Here is a 22,488-nt window from a genome sequence, read left to right on the forward strand (position 1 = left end):
CATAGGCTGGACAGGTCAGACTTGGGACTGGCTCACCCAAGAGGCAACAATAACAACTGGGTCTCTGAGTGGAAGTAACAAGACTCAGATTTAGTGTCTAGAAGAAAGGAAAACAATTCTTTTGATTATTCCTCTCAGAATGTGGGGACGGCTACTCTCGTAGTGAGTGTGCTTGCAGTGCAGGCATTCAAATAGGGAACAGGGAGCCTCCGAGGGGTAGAGGAAATTGTAATGAGGTAGGAGGAGCGAATCCAGTGGGCCTGAGCCTGGGGCATTCTAGTTCTTCCTAGGAATGCAGCCTGGAGGTGAGGGAGGTGACAGGAGGGGCAGGCAGAAAGGAAGAAAAGGACCGCCAAGGAGCCCAGTCTCAGCTCCGTGAGTTCACTGTTTTGCCAAGGGCAGTCCCCGTCTCTTTGGTCAGTTTAGACCCCAGAGCCTGGAACTGTAAACAATCCACTCACTCAGTCAATTCAGCAAACATTTGCAGGCCTGAGACTCAATCCTCACCACGGCCCCAAGTGGGATCGCCTGCGCTTGCTAACCTCCTGCCCGGCGACCGGCAGGGGGCAGGAGAGACGCACAGATGCCGAACTGCGCAGCTCGCTAGCAAAGCTTCGCTGCTGAATAAACTGGGTCACTCGGTCCTTTCAAGCCGCAAGCATTCCGGGCGGGTGGGGGTGGGGGTGGGGAAGGGAGGGGTGGCACCTTGGGCCTCCCAGCAAGGGCTGTGAGATTCCAGATGCTACCTGGCAGTGCCATCGAAGTCCCCAGATCTTCTGGACTGACAGAAGGAGGGATGAGATTGATAACCCGGGATAATAGCTGGGGCTTGCGGAAAGCTGAAGGGAACTCGTTCCATCAAAAGGTGTCCTCCAGCCGGACACATCCCAGGCCGTGTATTAGAGAAGAAGGCTGGCCACGGCAGGGCCTAGTGCGGTGCTTTGTTTCAGAGAGAACTGTGATTTCAGTAAGGGCTGAGGCTCTCAGGGCCGGTGGAAACCTCCTTCCGGGGAGGGGGAAGGGCTCTGTGGCTGGCCACGAGTCAGCGGATGCTAAACCTGGTCGCTCAGTGGAGAGGTGGCAAGTCTGGAGTCTGATTTGCTTTTGTGTCCTGGTTTTGCTGCCTGTATCTTATAAGATCTTGGGTGAGTCATTTTCCCTCTTGGCCTCCTTTTCTGTAAACTCATGGTGTGGTTATACAGATGAAGTGGAGGGATGAGGGGAGTCAGAGCATTGCCCTTCTCAGCTCCTCCCAACCTGGTGGGCACATCCTCCCAGCACAACAGTGGAAGAGAGGTCTTCTGCACATGGCAGTGAGGAGGGGAGGCCCACTGTGCTGTTAGTCTGGGCACTGTGAACCGGTCCCGCAGGGACGCTGCCATGGAAGGTGCGGGAGGGGGCGTCTCCCCACACCCTTCTCCATCTCTTGGCAATAGGATCTGGGGAAAGCAGGTCTCTCCACCTTCAAAGAGTGGTTCCTTGAAGTCTTTGAGGGCTGAGAAATCAGGAAGGTGGAACAGACCTGGAATGAGAGGGGATCTGGAGGATGGAATGGGGAAAAAGCCACTCCTGAAACTCCAGTTCCTCCCATGGACCCTGTAAAGGTTAGAAGGGCCCATCTAACCTGCATGGGAAGTCAAGGACCTGCTTATGTATTCTTCCAGACTGTGTGTTTTCTCCACTCATTTAAGCCCTTGAAGCCGGGACCATGCAAGGCCCTCATCTCCAGGAGAGGGATGGTGGTCACTGATGCTTCTGCATGAGGATTTAGCACAGTGCTCCTTGTCATGTTTTCCTTGTTGGCTGTTAATAAGGGAGGAATCTTGGAGAACTAATCTGAGCCCCCAGTTTTACTGATTAAAAACAACAAAAACATAAAAACTGAGCCTCAGAGAACAGTGGGACCAGAGAAAGGAAATTTCCTGTCCTTTTCAGTTGCTTCTAGAATCTTCATCCATGACTGTTGAAGAAAGTGATTGGATCCCTACAGTGAGCTGCCCAAACCTAGGAGTATCCCCCCTCCTTGGGGATTTCACTTTGTCCACATCCAGCTTCACCTCTGGCCATGCTTATATTACCCAACCTCAGGTGTGAGATGGGCTGACTTCTCCTAGCCCTACCCTGGCTTCTGGGGCTCCAAAGAGCAGCCAGTGCATCTGAGGTTTAGGGATGTGATGTGATAAAGCAGTTGCCTGAGTTGGAATCCCAGCACTAGCTGGGAGACCTGGGGCAAGACACTTCCTATCTCGGAGAGTCCGTTTCCTCATCTATCAAATGGGCACCATAATAGTGTTTTCCTTATAGATACTATTCTTTCCAGTCTCTTAATATGAAATTGGAAACAAGAACAAACTAAATAGCTTTCTTTTCCCCTGAAAAAGCCACAGAGCAGGACCCTGAAAGAAAGAGGTGGGAGCCAGACTTTGGAATCTTCTAGTCTAGTTACTGGGAACTCTGGGGAGGAAATAATCCAGGGCTGGGGAACAGGGCTGTGGCCCAGCATACTTTTGTCCCTAGATTGCAGAGTGACTCTATTCTGGTTGCTGTACCTCTTCAGCACTTACTGTCCTGCTCTGGACAACAGAAGGGTTGAGCGTGGTGACCTCTTAAGGTCCGTGTAGCCCTGCACCCCTGAGATTCCCATCAGCAGAGTTGGGCCCTCATTTTCTGGGATGCAGCCCAGGCCTCACGCAGCCACAGCAGCTAAAGAAGCAGCGCTTTGCTGGGCTCTGGTCCCCTGCCCAGAGGAGGTCCCTCAGGCCCAGGGAAGTCCCTGGTTTCCTGGTTTGGATGCTGTGAAGGGCCAGGCAACAGGGACTTTGGCCTATTGGCATCTGGTTCCAGCCAGAGCTTTTCAGGGATGGATGAGAAAGAGCAGGGCTGGCAGAAGCCATGAAAAAAACAGTCTAAAGCTCACATTCTGTGGCCTTGCTTTGAAATCCACAACCTGAGCCACCTGGGAAGTGATGAAGGCCTGAAAAGAAACAATGGCCAGGGGCCCAGGAGACATTCCCTGTTTGAAAAGGCCTGGGTAAGCAGTGGATTCCATGTGAGAAGACAAGTATTAGTAGGTGGACGCTCTGTAAAGGCCAGAAAGCAGGGACTAAAGCAGGTACCCCAACATAGACTCAGTCAATGAGCAGGGACTTAATGTGTTCTCTGTGTGTGGTGCTGGGTGACAGCTGTGAGGATGTCATCAAAGGGCTCACGTGGGGCCAGCTTGGAGGATTTTATGATGCATGAAAATTGTATGTGGTGTAGACCACAAACAAGTGATGAGGGGGAAGGGGATGGGGAGCTGAAGAACTCCCCAGTAGTGGCCCAGAGCAGGCTGCTCTCCTCTGTTAGGCGGATTTCCTCTGTTAGGTTGGTTTTCCTCCTTTGGGCAGTGAATCATCCAAATACCCCCTTGTTCATTTCAACAACTACAAATGCCAAGTCTACCTGACTCTGAATTGAGCCCCATGCATTGACTGGCTCTAGTGACCACTCTCTGGAGTCACCGGAGGCTGGGTGATTATGATCATCCTTGTCTTCAGACAAGAAACCAAGAGCCAGTGGGAAGTACTTTACCCAGGCTACCCAGCTTGAGACTTGGAGCTGGGATTTTTCTTTTAATTTTTTCATTTGGTTGTGCCGGGTCTTAGTTATGGCATGTGGGATCTTTAACTGAAGCATGAGAGCTCTTAGTTGTAGCATGTGGGCTCTCGATCCCTGACTAGGGGTCGAAACCAGGCCCCCTCCATTGGGAGTGCAGAGTCTTAGCCACTGGGCCACCAAGAGAGTCCCTGGAGCTGGGATTTGAATGCGTGTCCGACTATCTTTGAATTCTGTATTCATTCCAATAAGATGTTGACTCCCACTGCCTTCCCATTGCCTTATAGCAAGGATAGATAATACCTGCAGGGCAGTTTTTGCCAGAATCATAGATATTTCCAAGGAAAATCAGCTGCTCTGCTTGCCTGTCCCCACTGTAAGCAGCAAGACAGCTCAGTATTTGTGGGGCTACCAGGAGAACGCCTAGCGGCCTTCACTTTCCACAGATACTTCAGCTTGGGACCCAATGTCATCCAAGGTCCCTCCAGGATCTTGATGCCTCCACTTCCACTCAGCAACTCCATTTCAGGACTTCTTGGTGACTCATGCAAAGGAAAAAGCAAGGTCTTTGCAGAGCCTGGCAGAGCCCATTGGAGTCCTGGTGAAGGTCTCTCTAATGACCTTGAGCAAATTTCAGACCTTCTGAGCCTGGGCTCCCTCATCTGTTAAGACAATGACAACCAACCATGCCAGACAAAATGTATAGCCTAGTTCTGAGAACCAAATGGGTTAACCTTGTGAAGCCACCTGACTCTAAGAAGATATTCAATAAATAATATTCATCAAGAGACAGAATTGGGGGACTTTAGGCAAGAAGAAAGATTGTGGAAATTATAATCATTGAACACTTAAAACATTCCAGATACTGTGTTCAATCCTTCACTTGAACAATTAAGCCTTCCAACACTCCTATGAACCAGGGAGTATCTCCTCACTTTGCAAATAAAGAAACAGAGGCTCCAAGACATTAGGTTACTTACCCAAGGTCAAAATCAAGAATCTGACCCAGAACCCAAGAGTTAAACATCTAAGATGCTCTGCAACAATTCCCACTTTCCTGCTGTGACTGAAGGATCCTTCCCTGAAATATACTCTCATCTATCTTTAGATTTTTGTTTAGATAAACAAGACCTTCTTGAAAGGGCTTCATATGGGTCATGACAATAGTTACTCCTTCTCCTGTGTTCTCAGGACACTGCAGTTATGTTTATCCATTTCAGGTTCCAAGCATTACATGTATTTACACATCTGTTTCTGGCTGGCATTAAGTGGACCCCTTGTAGGGCATGGACAAAATCTTGTTATATTTCTCTTTGTTTCCTCTCCAAGCACCCTCTCCAAACCTAGCTTTTGCTAAATGTTTGTTGACTTGAGATGTGTGTTAGGAGGAGTTGAGTAGACAGCATGACAGAGTTTAATCGGAATCCCTATTCCCACTGAAAGTGTGTGACCCTAGGTGAGTGACTCAATCTCCCTGGGCCTCCCTCAGTGTTCTCACCTCTAAAATGGGATAATAGTAGCTACTATCATGAGGCGTTGTGAGGATGAAGTGAAAAAATGCTGGTGATGCATTAACACAGTGCCTGGCACGTGTTGCACAGTGAGTAAATCATGTGTCCAATAACTCCTGAGGGCTGGAGACTGGACAAGGTGGATGCTGTGACAAGGAAAGAAAGAGGTAGCCCTGGGTGCCACGCAGAAACAGGGATGCTGCTAAAGACAAAATCTGCTTACTTTTTAGAGCATGGTGGAATAGAGATAGATAAACAGGAAGGAGATATTTTAAGGAAAGTTCAGTAAAATGGAGAGGAGCCAACAAAATGAGTTTAAGGATGCTGGGACAAGAAGGGGAAAGGAATTAGCTAGAAGTGAGAGAAGCCTGAAGTAGTGTTCCAGAGACTCTGTCCAGAGGACAGGAAAGAAAGGGACTGGAGAAGAGAGAGACACGCCTACCCAGCCTAAACAAGGAAAATACTGGGGAGACCAGGGTGGGGGGCATGCCGCTGGGAGGACATTACAGTCTAAGGTGGCTGTGGAAGGAGCAGCTTCCATTGGATCCAAAAGGAGGATCTGAAAGCCAAAAGGAATGAATAATCCAGGCATCAGGCTCAAGGCGGGAGGCAGCTGTTCATTTATGTCTTGATAAACACTTGACTAAAGCCCTTTTAGTTAAAGAAACTCCTTTGAATGCTGTTTGGGCTGAGCTGTCTTTAGTTGGAACATATGCCTCAATGAAGACCCCATCTAGGAGGAAGCAGAGAGCAGTGGAAGTGGGGAAACCCCAGACCCACGACACGGTCTATGGAGACTGTCACCAGCTGTCAGCCCTGGGGTGGGGCAGCTGAAAGTTGCCAGATGGTAGGAGGAAGGCCTTCTGTTGGCAGTGCATTGGGCATCTTTGTCAAATCAAACAGGGTCCTTGTGAGCTTCAAATCTGATCTGCAATTTAAATCAAAGATTGCTGACCCAGAGGCTTCTACCTGCAAGGATTGCGGGGAGAGAAGAATTTAGGGACCTCTTTCCATACTTTAGAGACAGGGGGCTGCTCTCAACTGAGGTCCTTGCTCCTTCCCCTGCCCATCACTCAGCTCATTTTTCAACAGTGAGAGAGGAAGAAGCTTGCCAATTGGCAGGAGCCAAGTCATTAACCAACCTGCAGGAGCAGAAATGGTCTTTCTAGCCTGAGGACCGGAGAGAGATTGTCCAAAGCAATTTATAGGCGCACTTGAAAGGTGACATGGGCAGGGAAATGGCTGGGGACTGAAAAATTCCTTCATCCACAGAGCCTCGAGGCAGACATGCCCTGCCTGTTAACCGGAAATAGCACAGGGAGCTGGGAGCCCAGAGGAACACCTCTAGTCAGATGTGAAGCACCCCCGTGGACAAATGTGTGCATGTGTGAACGTCCCTCTCACTCTAACACAGGCCCAGGTTGTGGGGGAGGAGTTCTGTTCTACACAGTTACTCAAGGGTCCAGGTGGCCCTGGCTTTGCCATGTTCAGCACAAGGTTGTCCTGTGTCCCAGCGTCTGCTGGTAAGGAGAGAACACAGACAGAGACTGACCTGGGACATCTCTGTGGTCAGGGTTGGATGCGCACTGCCTCACACACCATTGTCCAGAACTCATTCCCAAGGATGAGCTAAACTGCCAGGGAAGCTGGAAAGTGAAGCGTAGCTGTGTGTCTAGGAAGGAGGTGAAATGGATTTGGTGATCCATCAACAATCTAGGCCATGTGCCGCCAGTCACCCAGGACATTTGATAGAGGATGGGAAAGAGCCACCTGAGAAATAAACCAATTGATGAGAACTGAAAGGCTTAGGACAACATCCCACCTTGGTTTAGCCTTCATACCTGCCCCTTCCTTAGCCTTAGGAGCAGGGGGCTGTGTGGGGAAGATATCTGGAAGGGGGAGTCAAGTAAGGTCTGACTTGGAGCACTAGGAGAACTGTGGAAGCTCTTGGCCTAGGGGAGAGTTGCTCCAGGGGCCTGGGGAATACTCTGAGGAGAGGACAAGGTCTGGGCTCAGATGAGGTGAGTACAGGGAGCCTTAGGTCCAGCCCAGGTCACCAGGGTAAGAACAAAGGCAGACGCCCAGGACATACACCCTGCATTGCGATTTGTTGTTGTTTAGTTGCTCAGTCGTGTTTGACTTTTTTGAGACCTCTTGGACTGTAGCCCACCAGGCTCCTCTGTTCATGGGATTCTCCAGGCAAGAATATTGGAGTGGGTTGCCATTTCCTCCTCCAGAGGATCTTCCCGACCTAGGGCTCAAACCTGGGTCTCTGTGTTGGCAGGTGGGTTCTTTACAGCTGAGCCACCAGGGAAACCATACTTGTTACAATTCTTGTTACACACAATTCTCCTGTGCCCCACTTTCATGGAAGAAGAGCCTCGGGGCCAGGGCCAAGGAGGGGCGGGGGGCCACCTGGAGGTCAGCAGGCAAGAGAGGTATCACTGCTCAGGAACCGTTGGCGAGAATGGGAAAGGAGGGTGCCCAGAGTCTGAGGAGGAGGGGCCCAGAGTGAGGAGGAAGTGCTCTACTGGAGAAAGGGGACCACATGAGCCAGGGAACCCTCTTCTGTGCAGGGTATAAGAGATGTGGCATTCATTCTTATGCTGATGTCGTTACTTTTAGATGTCACCAGCTTATCCAATGGAACTTTCTGCCATGGTGAAAGTGTTCTCTAGCTGGCTGTCCAACATGGTAACCATGTGGTTATTGGTCACCTGAAATGTGGCTAGCCTGACCGAGGAACTAAATTTTGAATTGCAGTATTCAATTTTAATTAATTTAAGTGGAAATAGCCACATGCAGCTAGCAGCTACCAGTTGGGCTGCAGGAGCAGAGTTGCAGCCCAGGGCAAGGAGGGCGTGGGAAACTGTGGCTGAGGCTCCTCAAGCCCTGCCTGTCACTGCTCCCAAGCCCTGGATCCGTCCCAGCTTTGGCTATGAAGAGCTCTGGGTAGATGGTGGGTCTAGTTCCACCCTCAGGTCTGGGCGGACTGGGGGCTTCTGAAATTCTCATTTGCTTTCATCCCTGTGGGTCTGGGAAGAGAGATCAGACTAAGTGCTGAGCAGCTGGAAAGCACTGCCAAATTTACATGGTCCTCGTGCCTGAGCAGAAGGGGCTTGAAACCTGCATTCTCCACCCTCGATTTCAAGGCACTGGGCTTTGATCCTAGCTTGTTTGTCAACAGAAGGGTCTGACCCATTGAGTCCCAGTAGATGCATCTGCAAGGCGCTCCGCGGGGCAGCTCACAGTTCATGGATGGGAAATGTAATTGCATCTGCCACTCATCTGGTCCATGCCCAGACTGTCTACACGGTAAATGCTTTGAAGCCAGCTATCCACCCGCCACCCCTACTCACTCCCCCAACCATCCCCCTAACTTCATTTTGAATCATCAGTACTTCATTCTTTTCTAGCACATCCCTCCCCTGGTTCCCAGTCCAGCTGAACTAGCTCTGCTTCCAAGGCTATTGTCACTGTCTGCCATCCTCCCATCACTCCAAACACAGTCAACAGACGTGACTGTCTGTCTCTGTCCCCGAGGGACCCCCAGGCTCAGGGCTGCCTGAGCACTGGCAAAGTGCTCTGGACAACGCTCCAGAGCTCCAGTCCCAGAGTCTGTTCTACAATTTATACTGAGCCACACCCTGCTCTTGGCCCAGGAGCAAATCTGGAGGGGCAGACCTCCACCGATTCCTCCTCCTCCTCTCTCAGCAGCTTTTTCTCCTCTCTTTTCCTTTATTCTCCTCCCCTCTGGAAGGGCTGCTTTTCCTCCTCTTTACAGGATCCAAGATTGGCTGCTCCCCAAAATAGTGTTTGAAAGTAGTGAGAGAGAGTTTATAGGAAAGAGATGGAGTACTGTGTGGCTAGGGTCCCAGAGACTGGAGTCCAGGTGGGCCTGGTCTATTTTTGGCCCCCAAACACAAGATCACTTTTTCATCAAAACCAAATTTTTCTTCCACCCTTGAAGGATGCCCCAGTCTCCATAGGCCTGAACTGAAGCCATCCTCAAGTCTTGGTTTGAGCCCAGCCTGAGTCCCTGCCTCTGGTCTCACTAGGCCTCCCAGGCCTTCTTAGAATGGACACCAGCAAGCTCTTCCTAAAGGGCAAAGGTAAGATATCCTGCTCTGTGTAGCATCTTCCAGTGGACCCTCAATGACTCCCCAGTAAGGGCCAGACTCCTTAGCAGGACTTGGGTGTGTTACAACCTCTTCCTCTTCTCCAGCCCAGGCTTCTCAAGCCTAGGCTACTCACCTTTTTTCCCTCTAGCTCACATATGACACGTGATGGGCCTATGAAAGGCTTGTACCTCTGCATATAGCCAAGATTATTCACAGTGCGCTGTGAGCTAGCACTAAACCCACTCATTTCTCTTCTACTCAAGAAACGCCCTCCCTCTCCATCACCATTCACATCTGCTCCGCACACCACCTCTGTAACGTATTCTCTGTCTCCTAACACCCAATAGGTGGCAGTGGTCCTCGGTTCTGTCAAAAGCACGTACATGAGGTTTTATAGTTTTAATTTCCTTGTCCTTCATGCACCTTCGTATCAGCTGGCAGAATGGAATGAAGCCCACTCTGACCACCAGAGAGACTTTCTCCCTGCCTGAAGTCAGATTGCAGCTCCTGGCTCGGAATGGACAAATGAGAAGATGAATGCAGGCCCTGTGGCTGATACAGTCCATCCAGTGCCCCTTAAGCATTGACTGGCACTAAAAGCTGTTGTGACCCATGCATGGCTTTGACCCCAGCCTTCTCTCCTCTGAAGGATGGAGACCCAGGGGAGGCCAGTGTACTATCTTTCACAGAGCAGGTGCTCCATAAATATTTATTGGATGACTAACTCCAGTGTTTAACTCTCAGAATGAAGTGAAGTTCAGATTGAGTTTTGTTTTGTTTTCTGGTCCACAGGGAAGTGCACAGGACAGTGTTAGGGACAACCAATGTAAGCCACTTCTTCCTACCCACTGCTTTATGATTCTAGAGTCAGAGCTTTCCGAGCTGGGCCCAGCCAGCTCTCCCCCAGACTGCTCTCTTGGGACCAGCTTCCCACCGCCTCCCCCGTCCCTGGGAGCAGCCAAGACGTCTTATTCATGGATGCTCCTTCTGTGCGGGGCTTTGGTGGTGGCTGCTCTTCCACCACTCTGCCACTCGCTCAGCGGGACCCTGCCAAGTCTCCTCCTCCACACCTGATGGCATACCTGGCTGAGTTCTCAGCCTCACTTGGGATTGCTTTCTTTGGTTCCAAACTGGGTTGCCTTTCCTCTTCTTCTTTGAAGGAACACCCTTGGTGCCTGGACCTTCACCACCAGTCTGCCACCCAACTCCTTTTCTCTCCTGGCCTTCCCCTGGGTACATCTCCTAGAACACCACCAGGGCCCTTCTGACCTGACCTTTGGCACCACACCACACTTGTCCTCCTTGAGCCTCAGTGGTGCATTCCCTCCCTCCATCAGGCTGTGGATTCCTTGAGGGCAGGCTCTGGGGCTAAGTACAGCTCTGCAGCCTCCCACATTCTCCACGTTGTCCCATGGGACCTTGCCCATGGTAAGCCTTAATGCCTTTTTATTGATTACTCAGAAATGGAGGCTCATTAAGAGGTTTTTGAAACTTGGGATCTCTTCCATTAAGACAATGGTACTTGGGATTTCTTTCACGAAGACAATGTTTCCCAAGGTGAGTTTTAGGATATTTATAGGTATTATAGGATAAAGAGATGCATGATCAACTAAAATATTATGTACATTGTAATTTTCCAAGTTAAAGGATGTGGGAGTCTAGGATCTCCATGCATGAGGATCCCCATGGACCTAGGACCCCAAGACAGGTACTCAGGATGGCAGAGAACATCTACTATACCAAGTAAAGGATAGAAGGCAACTGGTAAGGGCACTGACTAGGAGAAGGTCAGCAAGTAAAGCCAACCTCACAAAGATGCACTCTGGACCACAGGGCTCACACAGTTAATGCCAGATACGGCTCCCATTAGGTGAAGCAGGAACCTCCTCACTTCATGGTCTTATCTTCCCGCAGCCCCTCCGGGGGGTGGGGTGGGTAGGCTGTCATCAATAGCTTAACCAATAAACCTTCACTCAAAACCACCATACACCTGAACCCAATGGCTAGATTCCAGATAGAGAATTTCTAACCAAGCTGAAGATCTGCTGCTGCTACTAAGTCATTTCAGTCGTGTCCGACTTTGTGCGACCCCATGGACGGCAGCCTACCAGGCTCCGCTGTCCCTGGGATTTTCCAGGCAAGAGTACTGGAGTGGGTTGCCATTGTCTTCTCTGAAGCTGAAGATCTAGGAATTTTCTAAGCCAGAACTTATAAGCAAAACAAGTGGCTTTCTATGAGGCTGGACAGGCTACAGCCAAATAAATTTGGTCAAGAACCGACTCCCTCTTTTTTTTTCCTAAAACATCTCATGGGGTTGATGTGTCTGGGAACACCTTGGTAAGTGTGTCTTAGAGGGATTACTCTGTCTTCACAACAGGCAAGAAGCTCCATACAATCACCACTGGTGTTTTGTGGTCCTTTTGTTTATAAAGCACCTCTAGGCATCTGTCCCATCATAGGAATCTCCCAACCTTTCCCTGGATGGTAGGACCAACATGGCCATTGGTATAGATGATGGAAGGGCCCTAGGATGGACAGTCCTGAGTCATGCATGTGAAAGTTTGCTGTGTCAGTTACTATTTGTGAGCAATCTATCTCCTAAATGGGAACATCTATCTCACAGGTTTACTGATGGGATGAAATGATATGTGTTAGGTTACTGTGTAAAAGCCCTTACCCCAATATGTGTTTACTGCATCCATGCTCTGCAGCTCTCCATAAAGAATAGCTACCATTCGCTGGATGCCATGCACAGTTCTTGGCACTTTCTGTATGCTGTTGAATGTAAGCTTCACAGTACCATTATGGGGTCGGTTATTATAATCCCCATTTACTAGATGAGGAAACCGAGGTTCAAAGATTTGAGGAGAGTCTCCCAAGTTTACATATCTACAGTAATAGAAAACTTAAACTCAGAGCCAAATGTTTCATGTTCTTTAATGTTAAGAGTTAAGATGCTCATGTTCCATGCTCTTTAATGTTGAGTTAAGATGCTAGTTCTAAAAAAAAAAAAAAGCCTGTCTTACATGCAAAAACAAACAAACAAAAGCCGATGAAAAGGATACTCATTCTAGGCTGTGCTGAATGGGGTTCCATAGTGTAAAGATCAACAGTATTAATGTTAATCTTTAAAATTTAAAGTAGTAAGTTGGTGTTAGAAGAAGGGTGTCCAAAGCTTAGTTCCACAAGTATTGGTGTAGCAAGTCTCTTTCCTGTCTGTCTTCCATTTTCCTCCTCTCGAAAATAGGGGAAATTGGCATTATTTCCCACGGCTGTTGCAAGAAGTAAATTGACCTAGAATATGCAAAAGCAGCTACAACAGTGTCTGGCTCTTGGCAGACACTCAATAAGTGTAGCTGAATGAGATTCTTTGTAGCTTATAATCCAGCAATAACACATAGGAACATGCCTGCAGATACAGTGATTTTTTTTTTAACACTGAATATAAGAGCGGCAGTGAAGACATTAGTGCTCATTTCTATAACTGCGTGTTGACAATTAGGCAGTGAGACATGAGGACAGGGCAGAAGCAGGCAGAATAACCTAGGGGTTAAGAGCACCACCCAACCTGATCAAATCCACTTACCAGTTTTGGGCCCTTGGGAAAGTCATCAGCCTCTCCATGCCTGTTTTCTCTTCTGTAAAATGGCAGCGTAGTTGTGCGGATTAAAAGAGTGACTGTATGCAAAGCACTGAGAACACTGGCTGGCCCAGGGTGAGCACTATGTAAGCAGCCCCCTCCTCCCACTGCCAACCAGCCATCTCTCCCTCCTCTGATCCTCTGTAACTCTCATGAGTGCCACAGACAGGTCTGGATAACTTTCATGCCTCGGCATTTTGGGGCCATATACATGTTTTATCACTCCTACTAGACTGAAGCAATTTGAAGGCAGGATGCTGTCAGATTTGGCCCTCACATGGACGAAGTGCTCCATAGTTGATTGTGGAATCAGTGAAAAAACTTAGAACACAGCCTTGGGGTCCAGTTCTGAGGGGCACAGGGCCATATGCTTCCCCTCCCAGGCAACTCCATGGGGGGCCTCCTGCTTCTCTGGTCTTGTCCTGGCTACAGAGATTCCAAGAAGAGCACCCTTGCTCTGAAGGGGTGGACTGAGGTTGTAGGGGTCTGGTTACCCCTCCCCACAACACTTTACCCTTCAGCCAGCACCAGAGACCACAAACCAGCCTGATAGAATGGCAGATTAAGTGCCCAAAGCATGTGGGTGCGTGATGAAAGAAAGTTTCCCCTCAGTTCTGTCTGAAAGCCCACCCTTGCTCTCCAGGCATCCTCTGGGACACAGCTTGAAGATAATTAGCATAGGAAATCATTAGCTATGAGGCTTTCTGAGACTCAGGGTAGGAAAAGCGATCAAGGGCCCAAGGGACTGAGAAGGGGAAGAGGAAAGAAGGTGAATTTCTGGAGCCTGGGAAACAGAGGATGGTTCTCTCTCCCCTCCACAGTCCAGGGAGTGAGGGTTTGGTTCACAAGGTATCAGAGGGGAAGGACCCCAGAGGTCTTCTGTATCCAGCCCCCCTAGGGAAATGACCAGGGTAGGCAGACCACACTGCTCACATCTGTTTCAGGATTATTCCTTACCCCTGTCTTTCCATCCTCTTCTCAACCCCCTCCACTGATGTTCAACACATGGGCCATGCTTTGGGAACAATCAGACCTGATTTCAAAGGAGGACTTCATCAATTATCATTGGTGTGATGCTGGCCAAGTTCCCTAACCTCTCTGGGCTCCAACTTCCAATATTACTAATATTACTATTCCAACAACACTAATTTCATAAAATTGTTGAAATTGATGAGGGCTAGTTACATTAAGTCTCCAATGGTGCCTTGTACAAGATAACTGTTCAGCAAATTTTTATTGGGGGAATACAGTTCCAGGTTCATTGTACCATACAATCCCTTTCCCTCTGTTTTCATCTAGCTGAAAGCCAGTCAGAGTCACATCAAGGAATCAGGCAATCTGGGGTGGGGGTGGGGGGTGAGGATGGGATAGCAGGACAGTCCTTCCTGTTGCCTGGGTGACCTGTCAGGGAGAATTACAGGCTGAACCGAACCTCTTGTCTGTATATGTGTGCTGGACAAGGCATTTGTCAATTAGACCGAGCCATTTCCTGCCCTGAAACCTCTAGCTGAGCTGTATGTCTAACCTCCTCCCAAGCCCTACTTGCTTTTCTCCAGTGAAGATACTGGTATCTGAACAGACAGATAGTTTGGATGGTTGATTGGGGAAAGAAATATTGCAAGAGTGATATCAATAACAATCAATAACAGTAGCAAACTTTTGAGGGTGGACCATTTGCCTGGTAGATTGTATGCCCGTTACTTCATTTCATTATTGTGACTCTAAGAGAAAGGTGCCTATTATCCCGGTTTTATAGATAAAGAAACTGAGGCTCAGACAGATCCAAAAACTTGTGCATGGTCACATAGTTAACAAGTAGGAACTTTGGATTTGAGTTAATCTGACTTAAGGGCCCATGTACCATGATGAACCCAATACCTTACTAGATGCCCTAAATAATTTCTAATCCTCACAACAACTTTATGAGCTGCATATTGCTTTTTAACTACTAAGAAAACAAATTAGAGAGGATACATGATTTGCCCAAGGTCATACAGCTAAGAGCTGTGGAGCCAGTGTCCAAATCTGAAGTTTATATATTTTCTCCATCCCATTCTGCCCCAGTGCCTCTTTTCATCAGAGCTTGGAAGGGGGGACTCTGAAAGGAAGGGAAACTGACCTTGATAAACAATAAACACCCAGTAAATTGCTGATGCTTTTACACCAGCACCTCATTTAATCCCCACAACCACTCTAATAAGAAGGTATACTTAGTCCCAAGGAGAAAATCAAGCCCAGAGAATGCAGTGACTTGCCCAAGATCACACAGCTACAAGCAAGCAAATAAGAAACCATCTTCACTACTGGCTCTGGAGGGCTTGCTCTTTCTGCTGGAGTGTGCAGTCCACAATGCCCCCTCTGCTGGCTTGTGACTTCGCTTTGTTCCCAACCCAAGGCTCCCTCTGTGCTTCAGGAGACTCACCTCTATCACAAGGCTCCTTGTCCTCTGCCTTTCAGTTTGGGTTGGATGAACAGGAAGCTTCAGGAGGAGATCAGAAGCCTTCAGAAAGAGTATGGGGTATTTGTTCCACTCACTCTCCCTGGGTCCTGAGAACACCCTCTCAGGCCTGTGGTGGGAACAGCTTCCTGCCGTTGCTCTAGCTGCCTCAGTACCTCTTGTCCCACCCCTGCAGATGGTCCCTTAATCATCTCAGCTGTCTTTCTGTTTCCTGCTCGGGGTTGGCCCAGTCTCCTAATGTCCACCTGAGGCTGCCCCTCTTAGGGCTACTCGGAAGGAAAGCCAGTGGCTTCTCTGTGGGTCAAACAGGTCCAAGGTTTCCCAAACCAATTAGTGCTGGGCAAGACAGAGGGCAGACCCTGGGCAGGTCCCTGATGTCATCCTTGCCTCAGTCTGTCTGGAACTGCAGCTGGGGGGTAGTGCAGACTTTCCACTTCCTCCTCTTCAGGATGTGAGGTTCAACTACAGGTTCTCTCTTAACTGGAGGGCAAAGGACTTACCCATCCCTTGCAGCGAGGCAATGGTGTGAGGACAAGAATTCCTAGCTTTTAATTCAGTTGTTAGTTCTCTGCTTTACTCTGCAGCATTTCCCTTCACAGCTCAATAAATATTTCACTAATGGTGACTCAAAAGAATCACCCCTCCATGCCATCCAGACGTCTAGCTTATGACCTAGAAATTCACTGCTCTTTGACGTATTCTTCCACTTTGCCTTACCAGGTCCCCAGCCTCTGGCTCTTCTCACATGGGAGAGCTGGCTGAAAACCAGATCTGAAAGGGGAGAAGCCCAGGGAGAGGGGAAGAAGCCTGCTCTCTCCCCACTGCTATGAGTACCAAGAGGAGATGAATGTGATGCTCTAGGAGATCTGCTGTCTCCTCAGCAAGAGATGCCTCCATTGAGTACATTCCCATCTGGAAAACATGGCCTTGGAATAGTGCTTGGCTGATCCTGGCACTGGGCTATGAAAACTAAATTACTTCTGCCCCAACTCGTTCCTCTCACATGGAGCATTTGGAGAAAGAGCTGGGGAGAGGTTGAGGAGGAAGGGGGCCCAGTGTGTGGCAGGGAAAGAAGGGTGGGCTGGAGATAGAGCATGTGAAGACATGGTGGTGTGGGGCTATGCCCCTGGCACTTCTGGGGACAAATAGAAGGGCCCACGCGGGACTGAGCAGGGGCTTAGGAGCTGGGCCCGAGATCAGAGCCCTCTCAGCCCAGCTGCTGTCCACAGAAGACAGTGTTGCTCCAGCACTGCCTCTGCACTTCCCACTCAACAAAGGCTCCTTCCCGTTCACACATTAGGGTCATGTCGAGAGGAGGTGGAGAAGGGAGCCGCTTGCATCTTGGCTAGAAAGTCCTGGAGGGGGGGACAGGGAGCAGCCTGGAGCAGGGCCAGAGAGCAGCAGAGGTGAGAGGACCCATCCATGTTGGGGCCCAGGGTGAGGAGGGAGAGGAGGGCTGCACTGCAGGCAGCTGGTGGTGCCAGAGCTGGGGGCAGAGGGCACACGGCGGGGACAGGTCAGGGAGCTGCGCTTCATTTCTGAGAAGGGGAGGCACTGAGCCTCTGTTTCCCTTTGGGCTTTTGCTATTTAATTGAGTGATTCCTGGCCCCAGAGCAACACAGCTCTTCTCTGGCACGCACTAGAGATGTCACTTAATTGCCTTCAGATTCTGCTTGGGGTTTTTCCTTCTGAATTCCTCCAAATAGTCTAGGTTTACCCTGACTGCCATCTTAGTGCGTTTTGTTTTCTCTGCAACTTAGTGTCCCAGCGGTCCCCAGGAGCTGCACACCTTTCTGTAAGTCCCAGGGTGCGCCTCCCTCTGAAAGTCTGGGGACACCCATGCATGGGTTGTGATTCGGGCACCTTGCCCCCTTCCCCGTCCACATACCCTCCTTCCTAGAGCACAGACTCTCAGACAGTGTCTGAAATGTCACAAAATGGAGACAGCTGATAGTAATTCTTCGGAAGAAATTGTAGGCTCCTCTTTTGGCTTGGATTTAAAAATGCAGACTTGAGGGACTTCCCCAGTGGTCCAGTGGTTAAGAATTCAGCTTCCAATGCAGGGGACATGGGTTGGATCCCTGACTGGGGAACTAGGATCCCATATGCAGCAGGGCAACTCTCGCAACACAACCATTTGTGCCCGCATGCCCTGCAACAAAACATCCTGCATGCTGCAACTAAGACCCAACGCGGCCATAAATAAATAAAATTGAAATTCAAAGTAACACTAATAAAAATAAAATAAAATGCAGGTTCAAGGTAGGATAAAACCACCTTGCCTGTTTAGGGTGAGTTTGTTTACCAGGGAGTTTACATTCTCTGAGAGAGATTGATCTGACAGTACCTGGAGCTGCTTCATTCCTCTGAACCCTTAATTTCAAATATGCCACCCTCTGGCTGCAAATCTTGTCCTTTCAGCTTTTCCCCAAACCCCTCATTCTTCCTCGAGACCTTCAGCTCTCAACCCCGCTAAGTCTGTCAGCCCCTCCTGAGCTCACCCCTTCCCTGACTAGGTGTCCTTTTCTTGGTTGACTGTTTGGCCCAGCCTCTTGTGATCTGGCCCTGTGTTAGTGTCCTATGGCTGCTGTAACAAAGTACCATGAGCTGGGGGTGGGGATGGGGTCTTAAAACAATGGGAAATTTATTGTCTCACAGTTCTAGTGGCTAGAAGTCCAAAATCCAAGTGTTGGCAGTGCTGCACTCCCTCTGAAAGCTCTAGGGGAAAATCCTTGCCTCTTCCAACTCTTGGTGGTTCCTGGCATCTCTTGGCTTGTGGCAGCATCACTCCAATCTCTGCCTTATCTTCACATGGCTTTCGTCCCTGTGGGTCCATTTCTGTCTCTTACAACACCAGTCATTGAATCTAAGGCCCATTAGAGTGAATGGGCTTCTGTGGTGGCTCAGATAGTAAAGAATCTGCCTGCAATGCAGGAGACCCAGGTTTGATCTCTGGGCTGATGAGATCCTCTGGAGAAGGGAATGGCTACCTAATCCAGTATTCTTTGCCTAGAGAATTCCATGGACTGAAGATCCTGGTGGGCTACAATCCATGGGGTCACAAAGACAAGGACACAACTGAGCAACGAACACTTCCTTTCACTTTTCAATCTAGAATGACCTCATCTCAATCCTTACCTAATTACATCTACAAAGACCCTATATCCAAACAAGTTCACATTCTTAGGTTCTGGGTGGACATGAATTTGGGGAGGACACTACTACACCTACTACAGACCCCCTTTTCCTTCTATACCTGCCTTCCAAATCCCCATGCTTGGCTCATGACCCAGCATCTCCCTTTGACCTTGGGGCTGCTATGCCCAGCTCTTAGCTCCCCCCACACCTCACTGCTTGCTTCCACAGCCTCGTCCCTCCTTTCCCTCAGGAGCCAGACTTCAGAGAGACAGTGGAGCTCAGTGGGCAGGAACTCCCTTGACCTCCAGCCCTAGGGCCATCTTTCACCTTTCCCACCTTCCTTCAACCCATTTAAGGCCCTAGATATTCCTCCTCTTCTTTGAGGTTCATTCAGACTTTCACAACTCTATACCTGGTCTATGGTAAATTATCCCGACTGTGTTTTTCTGCTTTCTCATTCATCCTACTCTTGCTCTCCTCTCATTCCACTCTGCTCCTTAAAAGCCATTCATTCATTCACGAATTTATCAAGCGCCTGCTATCTACCAGCCATTATACTAGCTCCTACCACCCCTCTGGCCTCATTTTCTACACCAGTGAAATCATTGTCTGGTCAGAGGTTAATAGTAGAGAAAGAGCTTCCCATGGCTTAGCTATAGGATAAAAAGTGCACTTTCTTAGGTTGTGGATAACCCCTTTAATATGTGACCCAACTTACCTTTGACCTCTGTCTCCCTAGCTCACACATCTAGCCGGAACAAGCTGGGCGCATACTTGCATGCTATGGTACTTGTCCTCTGACTGATATGCCTCTGCCTCCTGTCTGCCTGGAACACTAGCCATCTTCAAAGATTCCATGCTAATGTTACCACCTTCCAGGAAAATTACAGGACAATCCTGTCCTGGACCCCCTTTTTCTTGTCATATAGAATTCTTACTGCATGAATTATATTGCCTTTCAATGATTTGTTTACATGTTTGTTTCTCTTTTCCCTTGTAGTCAAGGACTACATTCACTCATTTTTATATATTCATTTCTATATTCATTTTTATATCCTCTGTATCCAGAATATATTTTAATAAATGTTTAAGTTTTTCATAAAAGAGATGGTGGAAATCTCAATTCAGCTGAGCACTGAACCTACCTAAAAGAGTTAGAACCTCACCCGCCTCACCCCATCCCCTGCACCTGACTCCACTGTGCATTCTCCTGGGCTGCCCACTGCCATGGAGGGTCACATGTGTTAGGAGTTGAATTGTGCTCCCTCCAAATTCGTACATTGAAGGACTCTTGGTAGCTAGAATATGACTTTATTTAGAAATAGGATCTTTGAAGATGTAATTAGTTAAGATGAGGTCATTCTGGAGGAGGGTGTGTCCCTAATCCGAGACAACAGGTGACTCTACACAAGGGAAACATCTGGACACAAACACACACATGGGATGGGGGGCGGATGCCTTGTGAAGTTGAAGGCAGAGATCAGTGTGAAGCTTGTTCATGCCATGCCACACCAAAGACTGCCGGAAAACTGCCAGGAGCTCAGTCAGGGGCATGGAAGAGACTCTCCTCCCAGCTTCAGAAGGAACCAACACAGAGGTGGCCCTGATCTGGGACTTCTAGCCTCCAGAACTGCGAGAAGATACATTTCTATTATTTAAAAAAATTCTGTTCTTTAAGCTACTCTGTTTATTGCATTTTGTTACCCCAGACCTAGGGAACTAACACTGGAGATAAAAATGCTCAGAGAAAACAGCTTTTCATTTCCATAGCAAAGCCCTTCATCTTTCATACCTAGGTGCCATTTAATCCCCCCTAAACCAGTGAGCAGGGGTCTCCTTGGTTATTATTCTCCCCATTTTTAGGTGAAAAAACAAAAACTGAAGCTCAAGAAGGGCAAAGTCATTTGGCTTTTAGTTTTCCCTGTTTTTTTCTTTTTTTTTTTTTTTTTTTTTACAGACTTCAGTTTTGGTCTCTTTCCACTACTACATCAGGCTGCCTTAAGGCAGCTTTGAAATGTCCAAAATATTACGTGGTTTGTGAAGTTGTTAGCATTATTCACGAATAACAACATGTGGTTAGTCTTCTCCAGGAGAGTCCTGCCTTTGAAGCTAAAGCATGTTGTTCTCACCCAGCTCTGTGGGTCCTATAGGACCCCTTTCAAGGCCCCCAAGAGCAGGGGACCATTGTGCATCTGAGCACCTACCCTGCCCCAAGCTGAGGACCTGGGAAAGACACTCACCCGGGCCACTCTTGCTGTCTCCACCCTGGCCAGAGGAGCGTCCCCGAAGATTGGCCATTTCTCTCTTCTGACAAAGGAGTTCTGGGGACCAGCCCAGGCCTGCTTTTATGCCTCAGGATCACATCTCATCCAGACACCCCCCCAATCACTGCCTCAGGCCCAGTGACCCTCCACCAATGGGACTGCATCATTTTTTTAAAAATAACATTTTTTTTAAAGATTTATTTATTTTGGGCTGTGCTGGGTCTTCACTGATGTGCATGGGCTTTCTCTAGTTGCAGTGAGCGGGGGGTGGGGGCTACTCTTCATTATGGTGCATGGGCTTCTCACTGCAGTGGCTTCTTTTGGTGCAAAGCATGGGCATGAGAGCTGAATAATTGTACTGAACAGGCCCAGGTGCCCCGTGGCACATGGAATCTTCTCAGACCAGGGATCAAACCCATGTTCCCTGCATTGGCAGGCAGATTCTTAACCATTGGACCCACCAGGGAAGTCCTGGGATTTTCTTTTTAAAGGTTCCACCACCTACTCTCATCCTTGAGAGTTTCCTACCCACTCCACTGGCTGCAAAGGAGCCAGAGTGCTCAGTGGCTCCTTCCTTTTTTATTACCAAGTCAGATGCAAACCCACTCACTGGCCACACAGCAAAGCCAATCTATTTACCCTACAGCTGTGGGGAAGGAAAATGCAGCGTTTGCTTATTACTGGACCCTGAGCAAGGAGATGGGAATACTAGACCACCTGACCTCCCTCTTGAGAAACCTATATGCAGGTCAGGAAACAACAGAACTGGACATGGAACAACAGACTGGTTCCAAATAGGAAAAGGAGTACGTCAAGGCTGTATATTGTCACCCTGCTTATTTAACTTATATGCAGAGCACATCATGAGAAACTCTGGGCTGGAAGAAACACAAGCTGGAATCAAGATTGCCAGGAGAAATATCAATAACCTCAGATATAGATGACACCACCCTTATGGCAGAAAGTGAAGAGGGACTAAAAAGCCTCTGGATGAACGTGAAAGAGGAGAGTGAAAAAGTTGGCTTAAAGCTCAACATTCAGAAAACGAAGATCATGGCATCTGGTCCCATCACTTCATGGGAAATAGATGAGGAAACAATGGAAACAGTGGCTGACTTCATTTTTGGGAGCTCCAAAATTACTGCAGATGGTGACTGCAGCCATGAAATTAAAAGACGCTTACTCCTTGGAAGGAAAGTTATGACCAACCTAGATAGCATATTCAAAAGCAGAGACATTACTTTTGCCAACCAAGGTCCGTCTAGTCAAGGCTATGGTTTTTCCAGTGGTCATGTATGGATGTGAGAGTTGGACTGTAAAGAAAGCTAAACACCGAAGAATTGTTGCTTTTGAACTGTGGTGTTGGAGAAGACTCTTGAGAGTCCTTTGGACTGCAAGGAGATCCAACCAGTCCATTCTAAAGGAGATCAGTCCTGGGTGTTCATTGGAAGGAGTGATGCTAAAGCTGAAACTCCAATACTTTGGCCACCTCATGCAAAGAGTTGACTTATTGGAAAAGACCCTGATGCTGGGAGGGATGGGGGCAGGAGGAGAAGGGGATGACAGAGGATGAGATGGCTGGATGACATCACTGACTCAATGGACATGAGTTTGAGTGAACTCTGGGAGTTGATGATGGACGGGGAGGCCTGGCGTGCTGTGATTCATGGAATCGCAAATAGCTGGACATGACTGAGCGACTGAACTGAACTGAACTGAGCAAGGAGAATGGGCAGCTGGTGCTCAAAGACCTGAACTC

At 48.6% G+C, this 22,488-nt stretch overlaps 1 long non-coding RNA gene across 2 annotated transcripts in view; it reads left to right on the forward strand.

The window, feature by feature from the left end:
- The window catches only part of LOC123334028, a 39,115-nt gene extending 17,585 nt beyond the window's left edge, over window positions 1–21,530 (forward strand). Inside the window, exons 2-4 of one of the 2 annotated variants that reach the window (XR_006551761.2) lie at window positions 9,079–9,220; window positions 9,664–16,733; window positions 19,205–21,530. This is a non-coding gene — a long non-coding RNA (uncharacterized LOC123334028). The remainder of the gene's footprint in view (window positions 1–9,078; window positions 9,221–9,663; window positions 16,734–19,204) is intronic. The other variant, XR_006551762.2, reaches the window with a different exon arrangement.
- Window positions 21,531–22,488: the final 958 nt, after the last annotated feature.

This window comes from Bubalus bubalis, chromosome 6, assembly GCF_019923935.1.
Source record: "Bubalus bubalis isolate 160015118507 breed Murrah chromosome 6, NDDB_SH_1, whole genome shotgun sequence".
Lineage (NCBI taxonomy): Eukaryota > Metazoa > Chordata > Mammalia > Artiodactyla > Bovidae > Bubalus > Bubalus bubalis.